Below are 18855 nucleotides of genomic sequence, written 5' to 3'. Positions count from 1 at the left end.
ACTGTCGGCCAAGCGACATGACTGGCGTCACAATATGGTGATTGGCGCCAGAATTTTTAGTAAATGTCTGGCGCTACACACCATACAGTGGCGCTATAGCTCAGACTTTGGCACCAATATTGGAGCCTCGGTCTGGGATTGTTTTCGGTATTATTAGTCAACTGGGGTATGCCTAAAGTCGTACTAGGTCAATTCCGATTAAAAGAAGAAAAAACTTTATTGACTCAAATTAATTAATTAATTAATTAATTAGGCAAAGTTCTTTAAGTCATTAATTATAATCTCAACACAAATCAACAAACGGTTAAGAAGAGCATAGGATATATATGCACAACAAATAATGCACAATTAGGCAAGTAGGCACAATATGATGCAATGAGTTCGCAACCTAACCATGGCTCTAGTTCTCTAAAGTTCGGGATATGGTTTAGTCAAATAGGGTCCATGGTTAATTGTCCAGATGCACCGCGTAGAAGCCTAACCGTGAAGGGTTAACGCGTGTGGATAGAACACCGCGAGTTTTTTTAGAAAAACTCGCTTCCATGGTTTGGTGAATTCAACCTCTCAGATGTACCCTTTGTTGTCAGGAGCGTTCAATCGGGTAGATAGAGCATGAATTCCCAGAGGGTTATGTCCATATGTAGAACACATATGGGTTTCAGAAAAGTGAGAAAAAATTCAATCAGGAAGTAGGATCGAGCAAACAATACGAAAAACCGGTCGAAATTAGAACGCATATTTCTGGCTCGGTATTGGGGGAAATTGGCGCCAGTAACAGAGACTGGCGCCAACTTTTAACTGTAGCGCCTGGCGCCAATACTGGCGTCTGGCGCTACGGCTAAACGTTTGGCGCCAAGCTCTGGCCCCTGACGCTACTTCCCACATGCCTCAGCAGCTTTCTGTGCTTAATAAAATCATCTAGTTTCGCGCGGTGTTATTTCAGTCCTAGTTGTGAAAGACATTTCTCAAATTTCCTACGTGTAAAATCCTATGTTTTTTACTCATTACGGATGGTCTTTCCAATGAGAACCTTTTTATGCATATGACAATAATGTTAATCAAAATTACGCACATGAAATACTTAGAACTTTTCGAGTCTCATCCACTCATTCTAAATCATTGCCGAAACAAATTCAGGAATTAAAATAGAAATCCTCCCCAGTGGAGTCGCCAAAAACTGTGGGGAATAGTTTCAAGCCTTTAAAAATCCCACTAGCTTGAACCCCACTGTGATCATACACTAAAGTACGGTGGCGTCCAAAAGGGAAGAAGATAGAGCAAAAGAGTCGCCAACAAGTTTTTAAGGAACTTGTAAACCGTTCACGAGGTGAAGGTTACACCCCTTAACGATCCAAGAGATCATCAACTCCATAAGGTCATGAACCAAATAAGGGTTCGGGGATGATGGTACAAATCCAACCTAAAAGAGATTGAACCTGCCCTAATAATAGGCCTCTACTTTATTCTGATCGTATTCATGTGCGCTTTCTGATTAACATGCAATCAATAGATTAACCCTAAACCTGTTTAATCTATGTTGGTTGAATATTAATGCACAAATAAACTATTATTGGCGATCACTTGAATTTATAATCACAATTAACCTAACAAGATTATTAATTATCTTATTAAGCGCGATTGCAAATACCAATTCCCTTTAAGCATGCAATAAAAGGTGATCAAGCAATAACAATATAAAATAATATGTATCAAGCAACATAATAAATAATCAACATCATGAATAATAATAATAAATAATCAATAATCATGTTAAAGCATAGCAAGATCCTAGGCATGATACTAACAAGATTAATAACAAATCCTAGCATGTTACTAAGCAATAAAAATCAAATCTTTAACCCTAACATGATACTAACAATCATAAATATTAGGAAGAACATAGGAAGCATCGTACTTTTAATCATACTTAATATTAAAGATACCCTAGACATGATACTAGGAATCAAAATAACAATCTAAGCATCATAATATCAATTAGTCAATTAAAGCACTTACTTGGATGCCTCGTACCTCTTTCTAATAACAAAATACACACGTTAGTAACTTCAAGGAAAATAATAATCAAGACAATTAAATTAAATAATTGAAAGAGAGATTTGGGACCAAACCCTCAGAAATTAAAAACCTTTCACGTCTAGGGCGAAGGCAACTTCGAATATGGCTAGGTGTGTCTAGTGCTAATGTATGAGGAATTGTGTTTGTAAAAAGCTAGGCTTAGAAAGAGAGAGAGAATCAAGAATTTCTTGATGAGAGTTGGTGATTGAAAAAGAGAGGTTTTAGAAGGCTATTTATAGAGAAAATCAGCCGGATGGATAGAAAAACAAATCAGAGTTTCGAAAAGAATAAAACACGGCCGCAACGTCAAACACGCACATGACGCTAAACGCTGGACTCTAGCGCCTCGCCAGACGCTAGACTCTGGCGCCAGACGCAGGAGTGGTGCCAGGCGCTGGAAAACAATTTTTGCGGATTTGGTTTTTATCATATCTTTTGATCCGGAAGTCCAAATAAGTCATATAATATGTCGTTGGAAAGAAGTCTACTTTCCAACCCAATTGGAATCAGATTAAAATCTTCTGTAAATAAAAAGATATGGCCGAAATAGTGGAAGGGTGTTAGTTTTGGATAGAGTTTCATATCTCATTCATATCTTTTTTCGTTATAGCTCGGATTTAATATTATAATATATCACTGGAAAGATAATTTCAAGATCTATCCAACCATATAAGTTTTGGATAAAGATTAGGAGGCACGAAAATAAAATCTGAATATATTCCATTTCGTACAAAACAAGGATTCTAAAAAAGAGTAGTTTTATTCAATCTCAAACTCTTTGAAACATAATTATCAATCCTAACTCCATTAGGATTTAAGAAAAACTTCTAGAGTATTCTAGAAGACTATAATCAATCTTAATAGTTTTAGGAACGATAATTAATAATAGGCCCTCCTCTAGATCATTGGGCCGCATATAAAAATCAAATCGGGCCCAGTTTAGTATTTTGGCCATAACTTCCTCATCATTCATCAGAATTGGGCTTATAATATATCGTTGAAAAGGTCTTTTCAATCCCCATCCAACTACACCATTATTAGACCCTTATCATGGACCAAACTAAACTGGAATGTATGTTTTTCAAAAATAAGGTAAGAAAAGAAATATTTTCAAAAACAGAAAGAAGAGATATTTTAATAAAAACATTCACATCACTAGACTTTTCACATTTTCGCTTCGTTCGATAATCAAATGACATGAAAGGTATTCATCACTGGGTTTGGTTTTAGGGAGACACATTTAGGTGTCTACACCAACCTAAATACAAGTATAGAGGCAAGTGAAGGGTCAAACCCAAAGGAACGGTAATGTTCAAATGCTTTCGATTTGGGCACCTAAGCTAGGTCAAAGCCAAAGGTAAAGGTAAAACTAAAAAATAACAAACAAAGGATCAGGGAAATAAAACACTAGGAACGAGGATCAACAAGTAATCATGACAATTGCAGCAACTTGGGACAAACATGCCAATCAATGGTTGTGAAGACAAATGATAAGAGCAATCAATTGGAATCAAATAACTATCTCCTAATCGTTAAACTAGATGTCTCTACGAATAACAAACTAAGAGAATCACAATCCAAACCAATTGATAATTGTAATTCCTAAATCAATTGTTCGTGTCATTAGAAATTACAATGCAATCTAGCATAATTCTCAAGGCCTATCGAATTACACAAATGCACAATTCCATTAATCATTTTAATCTCAACAATCAATCAACACAACTCCCAAATTAATTTCAATCAATCAATCATACAAGTTTTACCCAATTCCTAGCCAAACAACTACTCTAGAATCATCATTACACTAATTAAGAATCAAACATCAAAATCAAGCCAAACAAACATGAAATCAAACAAAACAATAAGATGAGATAGAGTTAGAAATGCTCATTGATAATAGAGAAGATCTTAAACACAATTTTCCCCATTGAGTCTTCAATCTCTCAATCACCATTAAAATTCCTCACTTTCTCTCTCTAAAATCTACTCCTAAACTGACCCTAAAACTAGAAAGAGAAGCTCTCAACTAAGCTAAGAATATCATCAAAATTATGTCTAAAACTTCTTACAAAAATCGGTTAAAGAAAGGTATTTATAGAGGCGCAGAAAAGGAAAACAAACAAAGCCGGAAATAGGGAGGAGAGCCCACGCAGGAAGAGGCGCGCGCCCTCTCCCGAGCCACGCGCTGCAAGGTTAAGCGCCTGCGCGGCTGGGCTGCACGCTCGCGCGTGAAAGGAATGGTGTCCTTCGAACAAGTGTACTATTCCGTTAGTGGGTTCATAATTATTAGAAAGCTAATATATTCAGTAAGGTCAAGTGATCGGAATGCCTGGGTGGAGGTCGCTTCCGATTAGTAATATTAATGCATAATTAATATTACAGCTTAATCTTGACTGAACCTTCGGGTCACACCCAAGCAACTAACGAACCGAAGCGACGAATTAATTAATAAGTCGACTGAGTAATTAATATTAAGACGTCGGAAATTCGATCTTGGAACGTCGAAACCGAGCTTCGAAAGTCAGCTTAATATTTGATTTTTGCAATGGACGGAATCGCCCTCCACACATAGCTACACCCGACTTCGTTGAAAAGGCCCTTGTTATCGTATGGCTCCATATATCAGTATCCTCCAATTCTTGAATTGGGACATGCGTACTAAAAATATCTTTAGCATCTTGGAACTCAAAACTTTCCCAAACCCACGGACACTCTCCTGTTTTTTTTTTTTTACGCAAACAGGAACTATAATATATTAATTACTTGTAAAAGTTACTGATGACATACAGGGCAAAAGAGCAGGTACTTAGAGCAAATATGAATATGCTCAAAGTTAGCTGAGTATATCATATAGTTATAGAAACTAGAAATAAGATGAAGCTTATAATATCTAGAAGAGGAATACTTCAGCAACCTAAAACAATCAAAAGCAGCTGCTGGACTTCGCATGAACACTTTTGTAGATATGCTTCAGCAACTGGTATATATCAAAAAGAGTTGCTGGGCAGAACCTGAACTTAAGTAGCCATATCTGGAATCTCTGCAGCATATAAGTCAAAGGTACCTGATGGAGGATAAGAGAAAGGAACAACTTCTCCTGTCTTCATCTTTGTTCTCCCCATCATGGCTAATCTGTCAACCACTAAGTTGACTGTCCTGCTTGCATGAAAAACATGAACTGTCCAACTATATGGACACTCTCCTGTTATTATCTCAATATATAAGGAAAAAAATAAAAGAGAGAGTAGGCGACTAAAGTGGAACAGAGGGAGTACCTAACTGCTTTGACTTTCAGATTTAAAAAGCCTTATAATACACTAAATGTTTTTTAAAAAAAATTTACTTTGGTTTTATTATCAAAAGATTTTCTCTATCTCGGCCATTGTAAAACACAACTACCATTAAATTCTAAATGAGTAAAATAGATGGAGACTTTAATTTTGAACCTATAAATGGAATCACCTTTAAATTAACCTCCGCTGGTGAATCTGGTGATCACATGAACCACACACCACGAGCCAAAAATAAAATAAAAAATCATATTTAAAGTTGACAGGTTTAAGGTACACATAAATTACTCAGTAATACATTAAACAAGTCATTGAAAAGTTGAAACGGAAACTATAAATAAAAAAAAATGAAACGGAATAAAAAGATAATCGGAACAACCGAATTAAAGGAAAAAAAAACCTCTGCAGCCATGGATGTGTTGCAATGTAATTGCAATGCATAACTGCAACAGAACACAAAACAGAAATATGAATAAACAGAAAATAAGCCTTATGATAAATCTTCAACGACTTTATCCATCAACAGAGATCCCTGCAAAGAAAAACATTTTTACTTTAACTAAAAGAATTTGATGACAAGTAAGCATAATTACCATGAGCTGGGGGGACAATTAGCTTCTCTAATGATCTATCTCTATGATAGGGAGACTTATAGAGCCGTGTGCCTTTCCAGTTATTTTTTAAAAAAAAACAATCAATATCCAACAAATGTTGAATCTTTTGAAATTGTTTCTCACCCACTGTAATATATTTAAGATTATAGCATGTAATGAAGTTTCTTTAAATATGTTTAATCCAAACTCATTTGCTAATTTGAGAATGTCGTCCTCCTAAAGTAAAGGGAAACAAAAAATCACACAATCTCACTACTCGATAATTTCAACAAGTACCAATATTAAACAAACAGACTGACTTGAAAAATGTTATTCAGTCCACATTCCATACTATGCAACCACACTTTAGTGTATTAGCTTAATCTAGAATTGTCTAATGAACACCACTTGACAAAACAAAATGCACAAAAAACCTAAGGCAGTGCTTGGGATGATGGATTTTTTGTCAATTCCATAATTTCAATTCTGAAAATTGAAATTCCAATATTCTACTTCAAATAATTTGTTTGGAAAAGTCTAAGAATTTAAATGTGTGGTTCCAAATTCATTGTGTTGTTTGGGAAGTATTTTGGCTTTTAAATCCAAATATAGAAAAATTGAAATTGGAACTTCCTTTCTAACCTTCAGATTCACTGTCATCTTCCCTCTCACCACCGCCAACAATTGGGAGGTCGACATAATCTTTGATGCTTCTCAATCACATTAAAGATCCAAATGTCCAAATTATACTTCTATTTAACAATAATAAAAATTTAGGCATCTAATTCCAATATTCAATTTAAGGTTCAAATCAAAGCAAATGTATTCAATTCATCATAGAGGGTATTGGGCTGAATTAGAATTCTCAAATCAGGTAAGATGTTAATTCAGAAACTTCTCACAACAGCACACCAAACAACACATTTTACGATCGAACTATACATCGTTAACAACTAGGGGAACCGCAACCAAAGGACACAGATCCACAACTATATATATAGCAAGTGTAATATATAAGTAGTGTTATGCAAGTAGCAGTAATATGGTAGATAAAGTAGAATTACCTAGAGCAGGATGGGGCGTGAGGCTCTCACGTAACCTTCAAATGGAAAGCAGTGCACAGCAATAGGACTGACACGCACCACTCTTGGAGAGAGGCGCTCAACTCTAAATTTGATGAACTGGAGATTAGTTTGACGCGAAGGAGCGTCATAAAAGGGGACGCAGTGGGCCAAGCACAAGGCGCCATTGCCCAGATAAAGCATGTTCAAGAATTTAAAATTGCGAATATCAACTGTAAAGTTAGAGGAATACTTAACGTCCAACCACACTTTGGTTAACAAATCATAGGAACCAAGGAAATCACACTTCCCTCTAAGTTGAATGTAAAGAACATCATCAGCCAAAGCTGCGGGTTTCTTCCAGCACCTGAAATTCTTGGCCAAGCAATCCCATTCTTGAGTAGCAGGATAATATGAATAGAGGGAATCATCTTTACGAAAATGCACAAGAATCCGCTCATTCTTTTCATCAGGAATCACTGGATAAGACACACACTTCCACTCCAGATGAAGATTGGAGGGTGGTGGAGCCAAGGGTTTCCACTTGCGCTATTGGGGAATAAACACCTCGCCTACACAAGAACATGGTACTGCGCCTCCCAATACATATATTCTACCCCCCAGGGGAGCACTCATTGCAAATTTGCGGCCATAATGCATAGCAGGGATAGGCTTCCACTTATTATAATTAGACCCTAATTTTAAAAAATCCTCATCAGCTTGTAGCTCTTCTCCTTTCATCAATGAGAGTAGATGAAGTATGTTCAATTCTAAACAAGAAGCGCCCAAGTGGTCTACATGGGTTGTCTTATGACAAAAATAATCTGTTGATATTTTACCGCCCACGGTATAGAGGACAGAACCCAAACACAGTGTGCTACCTTCTCCATCTTCATTTATCAGGGTTGCTAAAGGATTTATCAGGATTTCAAAAGGAGCTCTCTCTATTTTCTTTGCTTCCAAATCTACAATGTAATAATCAGACTTCTGCCTCGACGCGATTTAACCAAAATAAGTTTCTTCATTGTCTTTCCTTCCATTTTTTTTTCTTTCCTTTTATTTTCCAATTCCCACAAATTATTTGTATTTGTATGCTCCTGCTTTACAACAGAAACATCAAACATAAAAATCCAAAACAATAAGTAATTACTAGTACAACTTCAAATTATATGTATAATTCAGGGCAGGGGCCAGGAAAAAGCAGTCTGATTTCATAGTTAATCCTATTGGCGGATCCAGGATTTCCGTACCTGTGAGTCACCATGTGAAAGCTAAGTACAAAGAGAAGAAATTAATGAAATTTGCAAGAGAAGAACAGAAGTGAGAGTGGGAAATTTGATTTGGGGGTGTTTGGTCGGCTGGTTGATGTGAGAGAGGGAGTTAGGTGGGTTGTGACTTGTGATGAGTTTGGTTATTCGCTTCTTTCTTCACGCGTTTAAATCCCCCCCCCCTCCTTTTTTTTTTGGCACTGCTGAGTCACGTGAGTAAGAGTCTATTCTCTTCCGTTGAAATTCAGTTCATTCAGTTCAGTTCAGCTCTTAATTTATGTCTAATGATATTGCTAATTATATAAAGCTAAATTTCATTCTTTTAAGCTCTTATTACAACGACAACAACAACAACAACAACAACAACAACAACAACAACAACAACAACAACAATAATAATAATAATAATATTAACAATAATAATAATAATAATAATAATAATAATAATAATAATAATAATAATAATAATAATAATAATAATAATAATAATAATAATAATAATAATAATAATCAATGAGTAATAAATAATAATAATAATAATAATAATAATAATAATAATAATAATAATAATAAGGGGCGATTAGGGTAGGTTTCCACGTTTTTTTCCGGCAGATTTTCCGGCGCTTTCCGGCGATCAGGTTAGTGTTCTAGTCAGGAGTGGGTTCTCGGTTTTTTTTTTTTGTTACAAACTCCTCGTCATTTAGGTGCGATTTTGGAGCAGTTTCGGGTTGGTTTGGTGCAATTTCAGGCTGTTTGGGTGCAGTTCCGAGTCCTTTTTCCGACATCATCTCTGGCGTAAGGTGTGATCAGGTGGGCGGTTTTCAGTCAGGGGTATTTCAGGCGGCTTTTGGGTGGATTTCAGGTGGTTTCCCGGGTGGTTTTCAGGCGGCTTTTAGGCGGATTTCAGGCGGCTTTTGTGGGTGGTTTCTTGATCGATTTTCTGGCGAATTCTCACGTTGTTTTCCTCGGGTTTTCGGGCTGTTTCAAGCGTCTTTAGGGTGCGTTTTTTTTGGTATTTTTTGGGCTATTTTGGTCAGTTTTCAGGCTGCGGTTTTGGGTGCAATTCTGCTGTGTTTTCAAGCGTGGTTTTGCTCTGTTTTTGGGTGCGTTTTGGGTGCAATTTCAAGCTGTTATTGGGTCATTTTGTGGGCAGCTTTTCTCGCAAAATTTGGTGTTGTTTTTGGTCATTTGGTGCAGTTTTTAGGCAGTGGGTTTGGTGCATTTTTGGTTGTATCTTGGGATGTTTTTTGGTGCAGTTTTGCAGGATGTGTTCATTAGTGTTTGGGGGTGTTTTAAGCGCTACAATTCTGCATTTTTAACATCTTTTTGCTGCAGCTTCTAGTATGTTCTTGGTGTGCTTTTGGGTCCTATTTTGAGTGCATTTTGTATTCAAATTCCTGGTACGTTTTTGGCGATTTTTCTGGTGCATTTCAGGAGGGTTCTGCAGTCGGTTCAGTGGTATTTGGGGCGTGTTTCTGCAGTGGTTCAGAGGAGGTTCTTTGTTGGTTTCTATTTTGGGTTTCGGTGATCAATATTTCCAGCGATTTTCGGTATTGGGGGCTGTTTTGGGCAGTTTTGGGTGTTGTTTTTGCAGCAGTTTCTGGTGCAGTTTCTGGTCCAGTTTCGGCAGCTCTTGGGTGCAGTTTTGGGTACTGTTTTGCGGCAATTTCTGGTGCTCTTTCGGGCGTATTTCAGTTTTGGGTGGTGCAAGTCAGCTATGTCGGCTGCCGTTGTGAAGTTTCATTGTCCCTTTGTGGGTCTTAGTGGTTGTCAAGATGGGAGTGGAAATGGCCTTACTCGACGTTCTCTAATCAAACATCTTAGTGATCGTCATTGTTGTATCGGTGCGCGAGATATCACCCGACATTCTCTTACTTCTAATTTGGCTGTTTATAATGAGGCAGAAGTTACTTTTAGGCGTATGGGGATTTGGTTATGTGGAGTTTGCTATAAAATGCACACGGTACGTATTAAGTGTCGTCATGGTGGGGATGAGGATGTGTCACCCCCTGATGAAGGAGATGGTGTTGTTCGTTTTGTGCTTCATAATTTCACCAAGCCGCAATCTCCTTCTTCTCCTACCATATGGATGGATTGGTGCGAGATCATAACGGTGGTTTTGATGTGGCCCTCCTTGATTGTTTATTCTCTAAGGGGTTTCGCTCTGTTAAGTCTATCCCTCCCAAGTGTCGTTTGGGGTTTTCTGGGGTTATGAAAGGTGCTCTTGATAAGGTGATCTCTAAGCCTGATGACATTTCTAATTGGGTCTCTTTGTTGGTGTTACCTCTTTGCATCCTTAAAATCTTTCGCCCGCGGAGTAGTCATGAGTCTCGGTCTTCGGTAAGACGTCGACATCAAGAAGAGAGTATTTCCCGTGCTATTTGTTCTTGGAGTGTAGCGGGTGGTAATTTGCAGCTTGTGAGGGAAATTTTGGCAGAGGATTCTCCTACTTTGTCGATGGTTGATGATGAGGACATTGATTTGGAAGAGCGTAATATTAAGCAGTGTCGTAGGAAGATTTGCGATGGCCATTACACTGCTGCAGTTCGGGTTCTTTCTTCTTCAGGCGTTGCACCTTATAATGACGCCACTCTTGCAGATTTACAGTCAAAGCACCCTTCATCTCCAGCTCCATCCTTGCCTGATATACCTATTGATCACCTTCATCTCGTTACGATTTTTGCTGTTGTTTTGGATCGGATTAGGAGTTTCCCTCGTGGCACATCATGTGGTAGGGATGGTTTGCGTGCTCAACATCTTATGGATTGCTTGAGTGGTGCAGCTGTGGCAGTCTCAGATGAGTTGGTTGACTCTATTACTGGGGTGGTTAATCTCTTTCTAGCTGGGAGATGTCCTATGGAATTAGGAGAGTACATTGCTAGTGCTCCTCTTACGCCACTTGTCAAGCCCGGTGGTGGTATCCGTCCTATTGCTGTGGGTATGGTTTGGCGGCGTCTCGTTTTGAAGGTGGGTGTTGTTATGGTTGGTCAGTCTTTAGGGAGTTACTTTGATGGCCTTCAATTTGGTGTTGGGGTTTCTTCAGGTGGTGAGGCAATTCTTCATGCGGTGAATCGGTTGATTGAGGACTGTGGTTTTGATGTTGGTCTATCTATGTTGTTGGTGGATTTTCAAAATGCCTTCAATCTGGTTTATCGTTCGGTCATGTTACGTGAGGTACGTCGTCGTTGTCCGGGCATTTCGCGATGGGTAGAATTCTGCTATTCTAATCTAGCCAGGTTGTACTATGGGGACCAAACCTTATAGTCATCTCAAGGGGTGCAGCAGGGTGATCCCCTTGGTCCTTTGCTTTTTTCTTTGGTTTTACAACCCCTGGTGTGTAAAATCAGAGAGACTTTTGATGTATGTCTTCAGGCTTGGTATTTAGATGACGGCACGATTATTGGTGACACTTTGGTGGTGGGGCAAGTTCTGCAGTTGATTATGGAGGAAGGACCTCGTTCTGGGTTATGTCTTAATGTGGAAAAAACTGAAGTTTTCTAGCCTACAGAAGACCCTCGAAGCAGGCTGGTGGGTGTCTTTCCACCTAATATTGCTCGACCTTTGCGTGGTGTTAGGTTGCTTGGAGGTCCCGCTAGTTCCGATTCTGGTTTTAGTGGTGAGCTTGTGATGCAGAGGGTGACCAAGACCATTGCCCTTATGGATAAGGTCGCTATGCTCGATGATCCTCAGTGTGAGCTGTTGTTACTTAGGGCATGTACTGGAGTTTCAAAACTCTACTTTGCATTGCGTACTTGTCCTCCTAGTACTTTTGAGGTGGCTCAGCGCACTTTTGATGCAGCTCTTCGATCTTCCATGGAGCGTATTGTTACTGCTTCGGGGCCTGGGTTTGGTGATTGGCAGTGGCGACTTGCCACCTTACCATTTGCGTTTGGAGGGCTTGGTGTTTATTTTGCAGGTGATGTTCGTCACTATGCTTTTCTTGCTTCTCGGTTACAGTCTGCTGGGTTGCAGACACAACTTCTTCGGCATGCTAGCATTGTTGGTCTTGGACGAGCCTTTGAGGATGCGTTGAGTCTGTTTAATGGAACAGTGGAGTCTGACATTTTGAGTAATCCTAGTGAGGTCGCTGCCCCTAAACTCATGAAGAAATTGGCAGATATATATTTCACAAAGGTTACCGCTTCTGCGGAATCTGCTTATTCTTTAACTCCTCGACAATCAGCATTATGGAAATCACAGCAAGGTGATCACACCTCTGCTTGGCTTCGGGCGGTTCCTATTTCAGGGTTGGGTCAGACGATGAACGCCAAGACTTATCGTTGTGTGTTGTCCTATCGGTTGGGTGTTCCATTGTTCTCTATCTCGACGTTGTGCTCTGCTTGTTCGAGGGTTTTTGCTGGAGATATTTTCGGTGATCACGCGGTGTCTTGTGCTGGTATTGTGGGTATTAAACATCGGCATAATGTTGTTCGGGATACCCTTGTTGATGTTTGCTATCGTTCTGGGGTTTCAGCGAGAAAAGAGGTTGACATTGGGTTGGCCGGAGGGAACGACGAGGCCCTCAAACCCGCGGATGTGTTACTTTATTCATGGGATCGTGGTCGCAATGTCTATGTTGATTTGACAGGGTCTTCTCCTTTGACACAGTCAGGGCTATCTGAATTCATTCCTGGGCGGGTTGTGGCTGATGCAGCTCATCGGAAGCGGGTTAAGTATGAAGCTCGATGTCAGGCGATTGGATATGGTTTCATTCCCTTCTCCTTTTCTTCGCTTGGGGAATTCGAGAAAGAGGTTGTTGCGTTAATGAAGCGGATTCAGAGGTTCTCGACGACGCAAGACATTGGGGCTCGTGCTGCAACTCATATCTTCACTAGGGTAGGATTTGCAATAGCTAGAGGAGTGGGGGCCCAGATTGTATCTCGGCTTCCCACTAATTTATCGTAGGTTGTATGACTTTTGTTTTTGAGATAATAATAATAATAATAATAATAATAATAATAATAATAATAATAATAATAATATTAATAATAATAATAATAATAATAATAATAATAATAATAATAATAATCAATAAATAATAATAATAATAATAACAATAATAATTGAAATAATAATACTAATAATAATAATCAATAAATAATAATAATAATCATCAATAAATAATAATAATAATAATAATAATAACAAAAAAAATAATAATAATAATAATAATACTAATAATAATAATCAATAAATAATAATAATAATCAATATGTGTTTAAAATGTTTAGAGGTTTCAAGTTTTTAATATATTTTCCATAAATTTTATAATTATATAGTATATTTTTCGTAAATATTTTAATATGTACATTTGTATATACACATATGTATAGTAATAAATAATCAAAGATCACTAATCCGTAGTAAAGAATCACTAATTAATAAGTTCAGTTCAGTTCAGCTGAGTTCAGTCAATCGGAACAGGCCCTAAGTGTGCACACGTGTAGGTCCGCCTTACTACTTGTGCTATACATTAGCAACCAAATTTAATTCAATGAAAATTCAAATAAAATAATTTTAGGGATATTTGATTCTATAATCAGATTAGGCTCATGAAATTATTTTCTCGTAAAATAATCACTATTTCTGATCTTTAATAATCTTAGTACTTAAAGCCAATAGTTCAGATATTTGGATCCAAATGCACTGACAGATAAATTAAAATAGGTAAAAGGTAAACCCTAGATTATGAAATTGACATTATGATTACAAAAAAAAAAAAAAAAAAAAAAAAAAAAAAAAAAAAAACAACAACAACAATAACAACTCACCTCAGAAGCTGCTTCAATGGGGGATACAAGTATTAGAGAACGTTGAGTGCGCTTCAATGGAGAACGTGGAGTAAGAGGGGGAAACAGGAGGAGGAAGTATGGCTAGTATTTCGGGGTTTTTTTGGAATCCCTCGAGATACTGGTCACGCTCTACCTGGTTACGAGACTCGAACACCTGCAAGAACACGAATCTCCGGTGATCGGAGATTCGCCTCCGACGATCAAGTTAGTGACCGAAAAACAGAATAAATGTAGAGAGAGAAAGTAGAGAGAAGTTGGAGCTTTTAGTGTTATATTCATTTATGAATAAGTTTCAAAACCAACAAACGAAACCAAATTAAGCCTTACAACTTGGAACCATTAAGGCACTTATTCAAAGCCCAAACTAGTAGAAGTAGTATAAAAATGAAACCGAGTTTAAATGAATTCAAAAGTAAGTAGCAAATTAAGTTGTGCAAAGTAACCAACACTCCACTCAAAATCCCACAAACTTGATGCGAATGATGAATATATAAAAACCTGTGGTTAATCTGCTCCCCAATATTACAAGTGTAAAAATTGGATCGTCACAGGGTCATTGAAGGGTGAAGGCCATGACCAAAGAAAGACACACAAAAGCACACAATTAGCAAAGCTGAGTACATACAAGCAGCGAAACATAATAAGAAATCCCTAGCATGCTACTAATAATCAATCATCACACATCATCAAATTATAGACTCAACACATGACTTAACTGTCAGTTTACTAAGACTTCACTAGTTAATAGTAGTTAACTCATTTTATTTTATTCATTGGATTAAGCAATAGACAAGGTTGTCCATCCCATGCTCCATTTGGAACATCAATAAAAGAAAAACCCCATGCCTCCTTTCAGAAATATTAATAAAACATTCAACGACCACGGGCGCGACTCCGTGACCATAACTAGTATGAGATCTCATCTAACTCCTAGTTTTTTAAAAGTATTTGAAATAAGAAACTCGTAGATCAGACGACCTCTAGAAAAGTGCATGGCTAATAATCCAACCCTTGATTGTCAATAATCTAGATAATCACAAATCCAGAGTTTTATTGCTCAAGCTCATTCATCTTGCTTTTACGTGATTTACAAGTTTAGACTTGGTGTTGACTTGTATACAAAACAATACAGTCAATCAAATATCACATCATTACAAGCAATCCAAATTTCCAATTTAATTCTTGATTTCTTAGTGGCAAACAATATTTAGTATTGAATCCTTTAACTACCTCTGTGTATAAAAACCGTAAGTGCATAGGGCACTTTAAATCCTGAACCTCGTCTTAAAAGACTTTAATAAACTCCCTCTACTCAAATCATAATTAATTCATGAAAGAGTTTTAAAAATTAACCTCGTGGAACCATTATCAAAATTAATTCCACTTATAGACAACCAAGAATCCATAACCTTTAATTAATCATAACACATCCAATAGATAAGACAATCACTTATACATCACCCACAACCGTAGTCATACTTATATCTCATACATTCCTCATACATAATATACGAAAATCATAATTTATAACCAAACAATTTAGCCCAGTCTTCTCTATACATGATACTTCTCAATACATGATTAGGGATGCCAACATCCGCCCCGCCCCGCCCCATTGACATCCCTATACATGATACTAAGTTCTCAATACATCCCTAAACATGCATCTAAAGGCAAGGTTTCGTAACTCGTACGTACCTTGAATAAACAAATTGGAAAACCGCTTTTCCAACTGAAAACACCTTCTATGAGGTCCTCTCCTAAACCAAACAACAAAATCTCAATCAATACCCAAACAATCAAATTTACATCAATACTAACTTACTTTAAAACCTTCACATCCAATTAAACAACACTTTAAAACTTTTCCTTTAGTTAAAATTAATGGCATTTATATAGTTCTTTAAATTTTCTTCACAAAAACCTTAAAATACACTCTTATACATGAAATTACAACAAGTTTAAATTTTTATAAAAATCTAAAAATTACTTAAAACCCCCTAAATAATCTCCCTTTTTAATGGGTGATTAAACCCTCTTTATAAAACATCAAAAGTATTATTTAGAAACTATTTTCAGCACTTTAGATTAATTAAAAACCCTTCAAAACTTCATCAACACATCACTTTTATACTCGGTTATCAATTAAAATAACTAAGTACACAAAAGCCCCAAATTTCTTTGATATTAGAACCCTAAATCATATCTTTATTAGTATTTCAAAACTCTAACTTCATAAAATTATGAGAAATGAAAATTAACAATCTAGTAATATGAAAATATGAATTTAAACAACAAAATTATATAATATAATTTTTTCATACTAATAAAACTAATTTCAAACAAAATAAATCAAAACCCAAAATCAATACATTAAAATTATACAAAGTAGATGAAACTAGGGAGGAAGAAAGGGGAAAAGGTGGTTGCGATGGCAGGCGCTGGCTGGGTAGTCGTCGGCGACCAGGCGGCGGCGGAAGGTGGGGACATTAGGAAGAGGAGGAAGAAATAAAGAAGAAAAAGAAAAGAGAAAAAAGAAAGGTAAAATAAAGGAAAAGGAAAATGAAATAAAATAAAATAAAGGAGAAGGAAAACTAGAAGTAACCTTTTGATGTGGGAAAATTTTGAAAGATTAATGGGGTATTTATTAGGGGTGTTCAAAAATACCCGACCCGAATGACCCGACCCGCTATCCCGATGACCCGTTGTAAAATAGCCGGGTATTTTTAAAAAAATTATCAATTTTCGGGTCGGGTACCCGACCCGGGAAACCTATGTTGCTGTCGGGTCGGGTCATGGGCCGATCTATGTAGCTCGCGGGTACCCGAAATACCCGTTAAGTCTTTTTTTTTTTTTTCCTTCTGGAATCTTTAGTTTTTACTTGTTAGGGTTTTATAGTTAATTGCCTTTTCAAACTTTATCCTCTACACAATCGTTTTCCTCTCCTCTCTTTCTTTCTTTGGTTTTCCTCTAATCTCCATCTATACCTCTCTCTTTCTCTAGTTATCCTCTTAATCTCTAATCTCTATATATTCATTTGTAATTCTTCAATGTCTTTATCTCTAACTTGCGCTATATTCTTCAGTAGATCTCGTAATGGTGGAGGTAGGTAGTTCGATTTTGTGAAGGGGTCTTCATTTTATGGGTTATAATCAAAGAAATTAAAGGTGGCTTGGCCATGGTGGTTGATACTCCTTGATAGTGGGTCTTCAATTTCTGGGTGTGAATTAATGGAGGAAGATGGTGTATAATAGTTGCTGTTGATGATGATGGTTGGTGTTGGTAAATGATGTAAGCTACGGAGTAATAACAAAAATTTGGGTTTCTTTTTTTTATTTTTTATTTTTTATTTTTATTTTTATTTAATGTTTAATACATCTAAAAGATCTAATTTAGTTGTACTTGACTTCTTCCAATTGTATGTAATTTTTGTTGTTCTTAACTTCTTCTAATTGTGTGAAGTTTGGGCAGTAGATTGTTACTTTGTTTATAATTTTTTCACATTTTAATCTGGAAAACTGTCATATCTAATTCGGACATCCAGGTACCCTATGACCCGACCCGAGAAAAGCGGGTACCTGAAACCCGGGTATCCGGTCTTCTCGGGTCGGGACATGGGCCGAGTATCAAACTACCCGAAGATCCGGGTACCCGGATTTTTGGGTACCCGAAAACCCGGGTACCCGGATTTGAACACCCTAGGGTAAGTGGAAAGATTGGGCCTCTTGGGTCAAATGAATGAAATGGACTAAGTTTTAGTTGTATTGAAATAAATTATAGAATGAAGGTTCATAAAATAATTTGTACTAAAATAATTTTCAAATCAAATTAATAATTTGAATCTTTTGAAATTAGATTACGGAAAAATACAAATCAATATTATAAATAAAATTAAATTTCATTTATAACATATTTAAAAATACGGAGGATTTCAGCCCCCGCGTTAAACCCTAATACATCTACATTTTACAAACCCTAACTCAATTTGGGTCAAACGATTACATTGAAATTAAGTTTAATAAACTTCTTATACTAAAATTATATGATTAATTTGGGGAAAATTATAAATTTATGAAGAATTTACTTACTTTTGTCAAAATCTTCACGATAACTTGCCTAGAGGGTTTCAATTCTCCAAGCGGCAAACCTAGAAACAAAGCATCGATTCTCCACGAACCGAAACAACTATGGAGATAGAGGGAATATAGAGAGACAACTTCAGAAAGATGGTCGATGTAGAAGGAATGGAGAGAGAATAATTAATGGAAGATAGAGAAAGAGTTTGAATTAATATAGAGGGAAGACAAAGAGAAGGGTACATTTCAAATGGAAGAGAGAGAGTGAGATTTGCATGTGACCAAAGAAGAAGACAAGTTGTACATTTCTCCCAAATACGATTAAGAAATATGACATAATTCTGGAAACGGGCTGACAAAAAGCATAACGGGAAATGATGAGGATTTCCACTAAAGCATGCAAATTTACAGAATTGTCCCTTGATATGCATTTGTTCATGCATATTAAACCTCCCTTTAGACAAGCTCGGAAAGTAGTAACATTGGTGGGAAGGTCCCCATTTTCTTTTTGTCAAATGGGGACCCTAATTTCCAATGAATGTGGATGCTCTAAGAGCCCCATTATTTGAAATATTGGGTTTCTGTAAACAAAGAGACCCAATATATATTTAATTAATAAATCTGTCATATGAGATCTCTTTGAGCATTTTTGTAGTAGTGTACCACAAGACGAGGCAAGGTCATCTCCGGAGTTTA

At 37.0% G+C, this 18855-nt stretch overlaps 2 long non-coding RNA genes across 2 annotated transcripts; both read right to left on the bottom strand.

Moving 5' to 3' along the window:
* Window positions 1-5604: 5604 nt before the first annotated feature.
* On the bottom strand, window positions 5605-7318 carry LOC145634940 (uncharacterized). Its single transcript, XR_014113698.1, has 2 exons — window positions 7027-7318; window positions 5605-5901 (listed from the first exon to the last, which is right to left on the bottom strand). It is a non-coding gene; the product is annotated as an uncharacterized LOC145634940 (long non-coding RNA).
* Window positions 7319-14068: 6750 nt separating this feature from the next.
* LOC145634939 (uncharacterized) lies at window positions 14069-18429 on the bottom strand. Its single transcript, XR_014113697.1, has 3 exons — window positions 18172-18429; window positions 15782-15843; window positions 14069-14237 (listed from the first exon to the last, which is right to left on the bottom strand). It is a non-coding gene; the product is annotated as an uncharacterized LOC145634939 (long non-coding RNA).
* Between the last annotated feature and the right edge of the window lie 426 nt (window positions 18430-18855).

This window comes from Chenopodium album, chromosome 6, assembly GCF_948465745.1.
Source record: "Chenopodium album chromosome 6, dcCheAlbu1.1, whole genome shotgun sequence".
NCBI lineage: Eukaryota > Viridiplantae > Streptophyta > Magnoliopsida > Caryophyllales > Amaranthaceae > Chenopodium > Chenopodium album.
Note: the sequence above shows the minus strand (reverse complement) of the source record. Positions and strands in the feature narration are given on the sequence as shown.